The sequence below is a fragment of the Lolium rigidum genome, chromosome 6 (assembly GCF_022539505.1).
Source record: "Lolium rigidum isolate FL_2022 chromosome 6, APGP_CSIRO_Lrig_0.1, whole genome shotgun sequence".
Taxonomy (NCBI): domain Eukaryota; kingdom Viridiplantae; phylum Streptophyta; class Magnoliopsida; order Poales; family Poaceae; genus Lolium; species Lolium rigidum.
Window position 1 is genome coordinate 30,653,021 of NC_061513.1, and position 12,363 is coordinate 30,665,383.

The 12,363-nt window shown below is 41.8% G+C and overlaps 1 pseudogene; it reads left to right on the forward strand.

Annotated features, from left to right (window-relative positions):
* Nucleotides 1-2,902: 2,902 nt before the first annotated feature.
* Nucleotides 2,903-4,103, forward strand: LOC124662378 (annotated as a pseudogene).
* Nucleotides 4,104-12,363: the final 8,260 nt, after the last annotated feature.

The following is a 12,363-nucleotide window of genomic DNA, read 5'->3' on the forward strand; positions in this document are numbered from 1 at the left end:
AACCACTATGCCATTTGTGTCCACCATACCTACCTACTACATGGTATTTATCCGCCATTCCAAAGTAAATTGCTTGAGTGCTACCTTTAAAATTCCATCATTCACCTTTGCAATATATAGCTCATGGGACAAATAGCTTAAAAACTATTGTAGTATTGAATATGTACTTATGCACTTTATCTCTTATTAAGTTGCTTGTTGAGCGATAACCATGTTTACGGGGACGCCATCAACTATTCTTTGTTGGATATCATGTGAGTTGCTATGCATGTCCGTCTTGTCCGAAGTAAGAGAGATCTACCACCTTCATGGTTGGAGCATGCATATTGTTAGAGAAGAACTTTGGGCCGCTAACTAAAGCCATGATTCATGGTGGAAGTTTCAGTTTGGACATATATCCTCAATCTCGTAAGAGAATAATAATTGTTGCTACATGCTTATGCATTAAAGAGGAGTCCATTATCTGTTGTCCATGTTGTCCCGTTATGGATGTCTAAGTTGAGAATAATCAAAAGCGAGAAATCCAAAATGCGAGCTTTCTCCTTAGACCTTTGTACAAGCGGCATGGAGGTACCCCATTGTGACACTTGGTTAAAACATGTGCATTGCAAAGATCCGGTAGTCCAAGTTAATTAGGACAAGGTGCGGGCACTATTAGTATACTATGCATGAGACTTGCAACTTGTAAGATATAATTTACATAACTCATATGCTTTATTACTACCGTTGACAAAATTGTTTCATGTTTTCAAAATAAAAGCTCTAGCACAAATATAGCAATCGATGCTTTCCTCTTTGAAGGACCATTCTCTTTACTTTTATGTTGAGTCAGTTCACCTATTTTTCTCCACCTCAAGAAGCAAACACTTGTGTGAACTGTGCATTGATTCCTACATACTTGCATATTGTACTTGTTATATTACTCTATGTTGACTATTATCCATGAGATATACATGTTACAATTTGAAAGCAACCGCTGAAACTTAATCTTCCTTTGTGTTGCTTCAATACCTTTACTTTGATTTATTGCTTTATGAGTTAACTCTTATGCAAGACTTATTAATACTTGTCTTGAAGTACTATTCATGAAAAGTCTTTGCTTTATGATTCACTTGTTTACTCATGTCATTACCATTGTTTTGATCGCTGCATCCACTACATATGTTTACAAATAGTATGATCAAGGTTATGATGGCATATCACTTCAGAAATTATCTTTGTTATCGTTTTACTTGCTCGGGACGAGCAGAACTAAGCTTGGGGATGCTTGATACGTCTCCGACGTATCGATAATTTCTTATGTTCTATGCCATATTATTGATGATACCTACATGTTTTATGCACACTTTATGTCATATTCGTGCTTTTTCTGGAACTAACCTATTAACAAGATGCCGAAGTGCCAGTTCCTGTTTTCTGCTGTTTTTGGTTTCAGAAATCCTAGTAACGAAATATTCTCGGAATTGGACGAAACGAAGACCCAGGGGCCTATTTTTCCACGGAGCTTCCAGAAGACCGGAGAACATACGAAGTGGGGCCACGAGGTGGCGACACCACAAGGCGGCGCGGCCCAGGGGGGGCCCGCGCCGCCCTATGGTGTGGCCCCGCGTCTGGCCCCCGACTCGCCCTTCCGCCTACTTAAAGCCTCCGTCGCGAAACCCCCGAGGCGAAAAACCACGATACGGAAAACCTTACCGAGACGCCGCCGCCGCCGATCCCATCTCGGGGGATTCGGAGATCTCCTCCGGCACCCGCCGGGAGAGGGGATTCATCTCCCGGAGGACTCTACACCGCCATGGTCGCCTCCGGAGTGATGAGTGAGTAGTTCACCCCTGGACTATGGGTCCATAGCAGTAGCTAGATGGTTGTCTTCTCCTCATTGTGCTTCATTGTTGGATCTTGTGAGCTGCCTAACATGATCAAGATCATCTATCCGTAATTCTATATGTTGTGTTTGTCGGGATCCGATGGATAGAGAATACCATGTCATGTTAATTATCAAGTTATTACATATGTGTTGTTTATGATCTTGCATGCTCTCCGTTATTAGTAGAGGCTCTGGCCAAGTTGATACTTTTAACTCCAAGAGGGAGTATTTATGCTCGATAGTGGGTTCATGCCCGCATTGACACGGGGGAGTGACAGAAACCCCTAAGGTTGTGTTGTGCTGTTGCCACTAGGGATAAAACATTGGCGCTATGTCCGAGGATGTAGTTGTTGATTACATTACGCACCATACTTAATGCAATTGTCTGTTGTTAGCAACTTAATACTGGAGGGGGTTCGGATGATAACCTCGAAGGTGGACTTTTTAGGCATAGATGCGGTTGGATGGCGGTCTATGTACTTTGTCGTAATGCCCAATTAAATCTCACTATACTTATCATGTCATGTATGTGCATTGTTATGCTCTCTCTATTTGTCAATTGCCCGACTGTAATTTGTTCACCCAACATGCTTTTATCTTATGGGAGAGACACCTCTAGTGAACTGTGGACCCGGGTCCATTCTTTAATACTGAAATACAAATCTGCTGCAATACTTGTTTTTACTATTTTCTCTGCAAACAATCATCTTCCACACAATACGGTTAATCCTTTGTTACGAGCAAGCCGGTGAGATTGACAACCTCACTCGTTTCGTTGGGGCAAAGTACTTTGGTTGTGTTGTGCAGGTTCCACGTTGGCGCCGGAATCTCCGGTGTTGCGCCGCACTACATCCCGCCGCCATCAACCTTCAACGTGCTTCTTGGCTCCTCCTGGTTCGATAAACCTTGGTTTCTTTCTGAGGGAAAACTTGCTGCTGTGCGCATCATACCTTCCTCTTGGGGTTGCCCAACGAACGTGTGAAATACACGCCATCAGTTTCCCACTCCGCGCGTGCTCGCTACAGAATCGCTCAGATGGATGCTGCAGGAGCAAGCACCGTCGACCAAGCGGAGGGGCTGCCGCCGCCCAAGACGCTGGTTGACTGGGCGCTGCAGATCCTCGACACGGCCGACCCCGACGAGAAGGCCCGACTGGGCGACCTCGCCGCCACCCGTGGTTGCGCGGCGCCCTCCCGCTCCCCTACGACCCGGCGCAGTCCTCGCGGGCCCCGCCGGACCGCCCGGCGCGGAGCGACGCGGTGCGGCTGCTCCCGCCCTCCCGGATGCCGAAGCCGGGAAAGGGCGGCAGCCGCGCCGAGCCGGCCGGCGATGCGCTGTACCTCGCTGGCGCACACCGAGAGCTGGGCCGTCGACCTCTCCTGGGACATCGTCGCCCGCTTCGGCGCGCAGCTCCAAATGCCCCGCGAGTTCTTCGACGACTTCGCACGCGTCGCGCAGGACGAAGGGTGGCACTTCGTGGTGTTCTCCGCACGGCTCAGGCAGCTCGGGTCGCACTACGGCGCGCTCCCTGCGCACGACGGGCTCTGGGACTCAGCCATGAGCATGTCGCACTGCCTCCTCGCGCGCCTCGCCGTGGAACACTGCGTCCACGAGGTGAGCAGCTCTGCCTCTGTTCTCTGTAGTCTGGCCTCCTCCTGCCTTTATTTACTGCTGATTCGCGTTGGCATCAGGACACTGATCCGTATAGTAATGCGAAAATTCGCTTGACACTGTATGTACATTGAGCTACAGGCTTTATATACAACTAAATCATCGTAATTTCCCTGTGATGAATCAATCATAAGTTAATTAGTTCAGTAATGTTGGCTGCATGAGGTTGGCTCCATGTTCAACGGGAGTGTCTCTGCTGTGAGGTTGAATTGACTTCCATGGACCACGGCACGGTCTTGATTAAAATTGCAGCTATTTTGCCGTTTGATTGCTGATTGAATCAAGTTGATCATGTGCATATTACTACTGTTGTTGTATATTTCTCTGATACATGGAAGTACAAATACTGCATTACAAGCAGCACATGCTTCATATTGGCTAAGTACAGATGCAATTTGCGACGCGCCTCTGCCTTTCTCACATCCTCGAGCACCACGGATCTACTGACCTGCCGCACATCCACATTCTATACTTCATTCCCTGTTGCACTTGTTCTTCCTCGCCCGTGGCAGTGTTGAGCCTGCCGGCGTGGACATCTCTGGGCGACAGGGGTGCAAATAGGTGAGAGACGAGGATCATGTCGAGGTTGGGAAAAGCTTGAGGATCATGTCGAGGTCGGGAAAATCCAGCAGCAAGGTCAGAGGCAGAAGTGATAAGGACGGATAGGTCGCGAGCTCGCCGACTGCCTCTTCTTAATCATCGCTTGCTGCTTTCTCACCTCACAGAGAACTATACTGCTATAGTCTTTCTCTGAAATACTCCACTCTATACGTAATGTTAGCTCTCTTTCTTATGTGTAGCTGCTGCTGCTGCTCCACTCTCTCATGTGCTGATCTCTCTCTCTCTCGATTAGTACTGCACCTGGTTGTATAGCGAAAGTACACAGTTTCATGCTCGGTAGGCAATTAAATTCCCACGGTTACTTTTCCATATGTTTCTTTTAACGTGGAGTGCATGTTTAATGTATCGAGTATAACTGTGAAAGGCGAAGTTCATTTGCTAAAAACCAGTAAGTAAAAACATATGATCCGTGAAGTACAAATTGCCAAACACCAAAAATAGAGAAAAACGAAAAATATTAAAAACATCTATCGAGAAGTACAACCAGTAATTTTGGGAAGTCACATTATGTTCCGGTGAGTACGTAATACTAGTGAAGTGTAGTAACAAGAAAACCATCCACAACAAAATATGACAAATAATTAATATTTCCAAGCCAACAAAATCCCCTCTATTCGCGGTCGGTTGATAGGTCAAATAATTTATCTATTAAAACATATAAATATTTCTTTCCGCAAATCACAGAACAACTTTTCTACCGTTGACAGTACACGTTTATTTTTATTCAATAATTAATTGCAATCATTCGGAGAAGTGAATAAAATAGTACATGTGATAATTAAGTACTTAGTTAAGTACACCCATTCAACCCTAGCAATACAACTATTCATACGAAGGAAGTACAAATGATGCTTGGGTTAAACATATTTGTCGAAATACACGTTTCCATGCTCAGGTTAAAATTATTTATCAAGAAAAATAAAATAAAACAATTCCATCGGAAAGTACAAAGGAACAAGTTGGAGAAGTACATGTTCTAAACCTCGGTCGAGAAGTATACAAATTCAGTTAAAAATAAACCCGGAAGTACAACCATTCGACACGAGCAGTACAACCAGTTATTATATGAAGCACAAAAAACTCGATAAAATCCAAATGTACAAAAAAAACAAAATAATCCCATCATCCGCGAGGAAGTTCAAATACTTGACGATGATAAGTACAACCATTCGATACTTGGAAGTACAACCACATACTATAGAAAGTACATGAAAACCGACAAAATCCAAATGTAGAAAAAAACAAAATAATCCCGTCATCCACGAGGAAGTTCAAATACTTGACGACTAGAAGTAAAACCATTCAACACGGGCACTACAACCACATATTATAGGAAGTACAAGCAAACCGACAAAATCCTAACATAGAAAAACCAAAATAATCCCGTCATACGCGAGGAAGTTTAAATACTGGACAATGAGAAGTAAAACCATTCGACACGAGCAGTACAACCACTTATTGTAGGAAGTACAAGAAAACCGATAAAAATCCAAATGTACAAGAAAAAAAAATCATCATCCGCGAGGAAGTTCACATACTTAAAGTAGAGAAGTACAACCATTCGACACAAGCAGTACACTCAATTAATATAGGAAGTACAAGAAAACTGACAAAATCCAAATGTATAAAAAACAAAAAAGTCCAGTCATCCACGGGAAGTACAAGCCATGATTCCGAGAAGTGCAAGCACTGACTATAGAAGTACAAGCACTAACTACGGGAAGTACAAAGTGTTCATATAAATTTTTATCGGTTTTTATGAATAGTTTCGTGAAACCGCACCGAGAAGTACAATTGTATTCCCCGGGAAGTATAACCTCATGTCGAGGGAAGTTCAACGCTCTGTTCCTGCGGGGCGGAAATGTATTGCGAAAATGAAATGTAGGAAAAAAAATCCTATCATCCGTTTGGGAGTTCAAATACTTGACGCTGAGAATTACTACCATTCAACACGAGTAGTACAACCACTTAACATAGGAAGTACACAAAACCGACAAGATGTAAATGCAAAAAAAATCCCATCATCCGCGAGGAAGTTCAAATAATTGACATCAAGAAATACAACCATTCGACACGAGCTGTACAACCACCTATTATAGGAAGTACAAGAAAACTGAAAAAATCTAAATGTACAGAATAAAATCTCGTCATCCGTGAGGAAGTTCAAACACTTAAAGCTGAGAAGTACAACCATTCGACAAGAAGTACACTCATTTAATATAGGAAGTATAAAAAACCCAACAAAATCTAAATGTACAAAAAAAAATCCCCTCATCCGCGGGAAGTACAATCAGTGATTCCGAGAAGTACGAGCGGTGACTGGAGGAAGTACAAGCGGTAACCATGGGAAGTAGAAAGTTTTCAAATACAATTTTATCAGTTTTTTTTGAACATTTTCATGAAACCACACAAAGAAGTACAACCGCATTGCCCGATAAGTACAAGTTTTTGTCGAGAGAAGTTCAGTGCTCTGTTTTTACGGGGCGGAAATCTATTGTCCAAATCTCATCGATTTGATCACCAACCACTTTAATAATTGTCACCAAAAGCTTTATATGGTAGAGTATGTGTCTAATTTCATTACCTACATCATTTCACAACAAATAAATGGATCCAATCCATCGAATTCAAGTCTCTATCCCATAAAAATATACCGGAAACATGATTTCAAAACTTCTAAATTAGTTTTAAACCGTTCGGATTTGGAAAAATTGTAGATACGAAAAAGATGCGCCATTTTGACACCTTTCCAACCATATATCATTTCCATAGTTTGAATATACGGCATGGAAATCACGGGGAAAATCACTCGGTGCCCGTCACATAAAACGGGCGGACAGTAATTCGAGTTATTCTCTTAAACTGTAAGGAATTAGAGAAAACAATTGAAATAAGAAAGTTGCGCCTTTTCCATAGATTTCCAACGCCATATCATTTGCATCATTCCGACAAACGGTTGAAACAAATCATCCAAATTACTATCCGCCCATTTTTGAGTACGTCCGAATTTCGGTATTTTCAAAATTGTTCAAAAACTGTGAGGATTTTGAAAAAACGTAAAACATGAAAAGGTTTCGAAATTTCATTATGTATCTAACGGTATATCATTTGCACAGTTTCGATAAGCGATTCAAAAATCGAAATAAAAGTTCGTTTTCTGGCCATATAGAGGCGTTTTCGTATTTTCAAAATTAAATTTAAACCGTGCAAAATCTGCAAAAATTATGAACATGAAAAAGTTGCGGTTTTTCATTATCTATCCAACGGTATATCATTTGCATAGTTCCGACAAACGGTTGAGAAACCCGAAGTATAATCAGTAGCTCTGAAGAAAATAGGAAGTTGAGGTAAGTTCGACAGAAAGTTGAACCCTGTTATCGGGGAAGTTCAACCTTGTGTCCAAGAAAGTACAAGTCGGTGCTCAGAATATTATTCTGCAACTGGTTGCAGAATAGTGCTGGTATATGGCTGGTATATATATATATATATATATATATATATATATATATATATATATATATATATATATATATATATATATATAGTGGCTGGTATATATATATATATATATATATAGAGATGCGCTATTTGACTCCCTGGAAGCAGAATATTATTCTGCACCCCGCCCGCCCGTACGGTGCCCAAAGCGATCCGAACGGAGCCAGACTCCACCGGCGCACGAAACCCACGCCCCTGCTTGCATGGGACGTAAAATAATGCCACCAACGACGTAAGAATCTCTTGTTGCGACCTGCGCAGCACAACCGACCATGTAAGAAAAACTTGGCCAACGTAAAGTAGGAGGGAAGTTCACTCAGAGCCGGCAGACACACGTGCATGTGACGTAAAAAAAACAATACAAAGCTCCATTGAGGCATTGATCACCAGGCTTAATAAATTACGAAGTACTGATCAACTACACCAAACTGACGTCTGATTTTTGGCGATCAATGATTGGTTGGAACAAGGAACATGATGATGCAATAAGAGCCGAGTAGACAAAGCTTCTAGGATTTGAAATTTATGAAGGTAAAGTTGATAGAATCTGAGATCCTACCAGGCCGGTTACGTAGATTGTAGGGGTGGAAGTGTGCTGGACGGGGGAGAGGAAGGCGGCGCCGGCGGCTGGCCGCCGTCGCGAAGTTGGAGGAAGGCGGCGCAAGGGAAGGAGCGGCGGCTAGGGCAGGGAAGACCGACTCCTCAAGGAGTCGGCAATAACGATCTGTATGATCTGTTTATTGCTTGCCTGTTCACGTACGGATTACATCTAGTATTTATGAGCTGAAACTAAACAAACTAAATGGGCTAAGCCCCTAATTGGGCCCATGATTGGGCCCCCTCCTGGAATAAGTCAGGCCGGTCATAACAAAAGTTTGTACATTCTGGATCACCAAATGTGCGAACCTACTTCATTATCAAAATCTAACCTAACCTATGTAACTATTTTAAGTCAGATCATATATGTATACAAATTACAAGCTGACATCTTTGTATACTAAGATCAACTAGTGCAAACGGTATATTGTTCGCACTTCCAGAATAATATCTTGTCCTTGTAAGAAGCAGCTGAGACATTGGTTCCTTCTTCTAGCCATATCATGTTCTCACACACATAAACATGACAGCACATTCATAATATGATATTATTTGAGGAACTCAAAGCCTTTGGCCTGCTAAGGTTGGTGATGGTCTTCTTGTAACCTTCATCGATCCGCAATGAAAAGAAAGACAAATAAAATCTCATGTTGAAGGATTATCGTAAAAAGTCAGGTTAGATACTGTCAATTGGTAATCTTGAAGGCCATGACATTACATCAGAAATACTTTGCAGAAAAAAACAGAAATACTTACCTCAAGATTAATTTTTTACAACAACAATAATTATGTCGAGTAAAATTTAACAAATACGAAGCAACATGGTACACAATGGAGAGAAAATCATCACTTACTCATCCAAATTGGTAGAAAAATTGAGTGGTAAAGAAAGATGCAGCAAGCACCATTTCTGGTTGCTGACCGCCTGTATCAGCAATGAACCACACGGCAATGAGCTACATTATTAGAAAAAGCAAACTACGTCTCCAAGCAGCCTCCCACAACTGTTGGCGGATTAAAACCAGCAACAGTAAATACAGGGTACTGATGCCACAGAATAACTAAATATCCACTAAACTGTATATTTGCAACTGAAAAACACAACAATCAGTAATTAAGCCATACTGGATGAGCGACTCGCCGGGCACCAATTGCAAAGTACTCCATATAAGATGGATCAGTCAAAAACTAGATAAACTCAAATCCAGTACCAGCATTAGTATTCATCCCTTTTTCTAAAAAATAGTATCAGCATTACATTGACCAGTAAGAGCAGGCTCCAGAATGCAACTATGCCATAAATTTCAGAATACTAGTCATTACTAACACGTCCAACTATGCAACATTATAGGCGACAAAAGAAACGTCCATTGAGATTTTTAAACACTACTTGGCATTAGTACTAACACAACAGATTCCGTTACAGTTGAGTATCAACCTGCCAGTACCTTCTGGAAAAAAATAGTCCGATAGATCAACTATTCTGTCTAGATAACAGGCTTAAATTTATCAAGGGCTTCGTTTAAAATATTTGACAGCAAAGTTCCTTGTAGTGCTGTACTGCCATTATTATTTTAAAGAGGTGCAGGCAAAAATTATTTTGTTGTTTTATGTAGCCAATCTACCATTGTTTATATGATCGGTCAGTAACTTCTGTGATCAGTTTTTATCCATTGTTTGGGGGGCTAATGTAATTTATCTTCTTTTAGCTTGATTAAGCAGGTACAGAAATCCCTAGTGGACATGTGAAGCCCCGATGACACAAGAACCTCGAAAAGTAATTTGCTTATATCATAGTAATAATTACATTAATAGCTGGAAGAGTAGCATCCGTTCAGATATATAAACATGTATCAGCAGGGTTTTTACCACTACCACAAGGACGTAACGCTGTTCTAATTTTCACTTGGCATCCAGGCACAATGCCATTAATATCTTGAACATCACTAGACATCCAACAAAATTGACAGAGAATTAGCATAAGAATCAAGAAACTGAACATAATTTCCAACCGGAGATTTTCCTTTGGAAAAGATTGAACAATTGCAAAGGTAAGATGATCTCCACAAGAGGATTTTGTTTGTTTGTTTTCACACCATGATCAGTACAGCTCAACATATTTAGAAGCTTGTCAGATCCTATGCGGCCAAATTCAAGATAAGCAATCAAGTATATATACTCTAGCGCCTAAACATTTCCAAAGAAAAAACGTAAACAAATCAGTAACCAAATACAGAGTATATGCATCTGGAAGTAATGAAATAGCACTAAATTGGAGATACAATTGATGCCAACAAATTTAAAAAGATGCAGAAACCTATCTCAAGATTTATTTCTTACATCAACAATAATTAAAATTGAACAATAACAAACCAAGATGATGCACAATTGGAGAGAAATGTCACTTACTGATTCAAAATGGTAGAGATGGGGTGGTACTCAAAAGTGACAGGGCAAAGAAAGAAGCAGCCAGAGCCTTTCCCTGGTTGCGGACCACCTAAATCAGTAAAGTAGCACACATGAAGCAGCTTCATGATTAAAAAAAAATACATTTCGAAGCAGCTTCCGACAACTTTTGGGATGATTTAAATCCGCAATGAAAAATAAAGGGCAGTACTGATGTCGGAGAATAACTAAAGATGCACTAAGCTGTGTATGTTTGTGACTGAAAACACAATCATGGGGGATTAAGGAGCCCTAATTGATGAGCTACTAGCTGGGTATCAACTGCAAAATGCTCCATATAAGATGCATCAGTCAAAAATTAGATCGACTCAAATTAATAGAACAGGCTTCCGAGTACAACTATGCTATAATTTCAGAATCCTAGTCGCTACTTACGAATCCAAGTATGCGACATTCAGGTGATATAAGAAAAGTACTCCCTCCGGTTCAAACTAATTGCCAAAAACTGGATATATCTAGACATGTGGTGGAAACTTTGACACTGCAAGACTATATTAACCAGAAAAAAAATACTCGATGAGAACTACATATCGCAAGAACGAGGTTTCATCCAATATTTTGGTTGGTTTTGGTCCTCACTTCATACTTAACACCATCATCCGGACGATGTAAATTCAACATGAGTTCCGATGGTGTGACAATGCAGTGGCTGAACAACAAAAAATCTATTTTCTCCGAAGTATACATGTCGAGAAAAAGATAATTGAGCTGCCAAGGGGAGCAAGATGATTTTCCAACATTTTTTAGCAGTCTGATTATAAACAAACAGACCAAACAAGATTTGATTTGTGGAATCACGTTCAAGATTTAGCTCTTGTTCTCCTAATTCTGACAGTAGCACCGTCTTCTCTCTCCAGTGAGGTTGAATGTGCTTCTCTTGGCTGATGTTACAAGCTTGCCATGAACCTGTTTGTTTTGGCCTCCCATGAGCTCTCGGTGCTGCAGCCATGCGAAGTGTTGCTCAGCCTCACAACAAAATATTCAGGACATCGGTGTATCCCCAGTTGCACCTGATAGTTCAAATCTAGACATAATTGGATGAATTTTCGTCAGTAAATTGCTCAATACAGGAAGTATATCTTCAAATGTTTTGGTGCATTCACAACCATATCAAATGAAATAAGAGGAAGAAGTATTTCTATAGACTGAGAAAGCAGATACATCATGCAATGTCAGAATGGCAGCGAGATAATCAGGAGTGCCAGCGGTAAGCACATCCAGGCAATTTCAGGATCAACCGTGAACATACCTTGACGTCAAAGCCCACCAGTGTGCTCCAAACCCAGCAGTGCCGATGCCGACCACCGCTCACGACCGAGGCCTCCCGACGTCGTCATCCACAGCTGCAGTCGCACGCGTCCTCGTCGCCTCGCAGCCCACCGCGACCCCAGGTTGCAGTCACTCGCCGGTCGCCTCAAGCAGTCTGAATCCCAAACCAGCCGCTACACACCACGCTCACCATTAATCCGAAGCATAAACGGGGAACAGAACAATAAAAACAATAGGTGGGGAGGGAGAGAGGGGGCTCACCAATAGGATCTTCTCCTTGCCCCCATCGGCAGCGACAAATCCCATCTCCCGGAGCTTGGTTAGGTCTTCTCACCACAGCCTCCATTGACTTCCGTAGCGTCGCCCCGTACTAC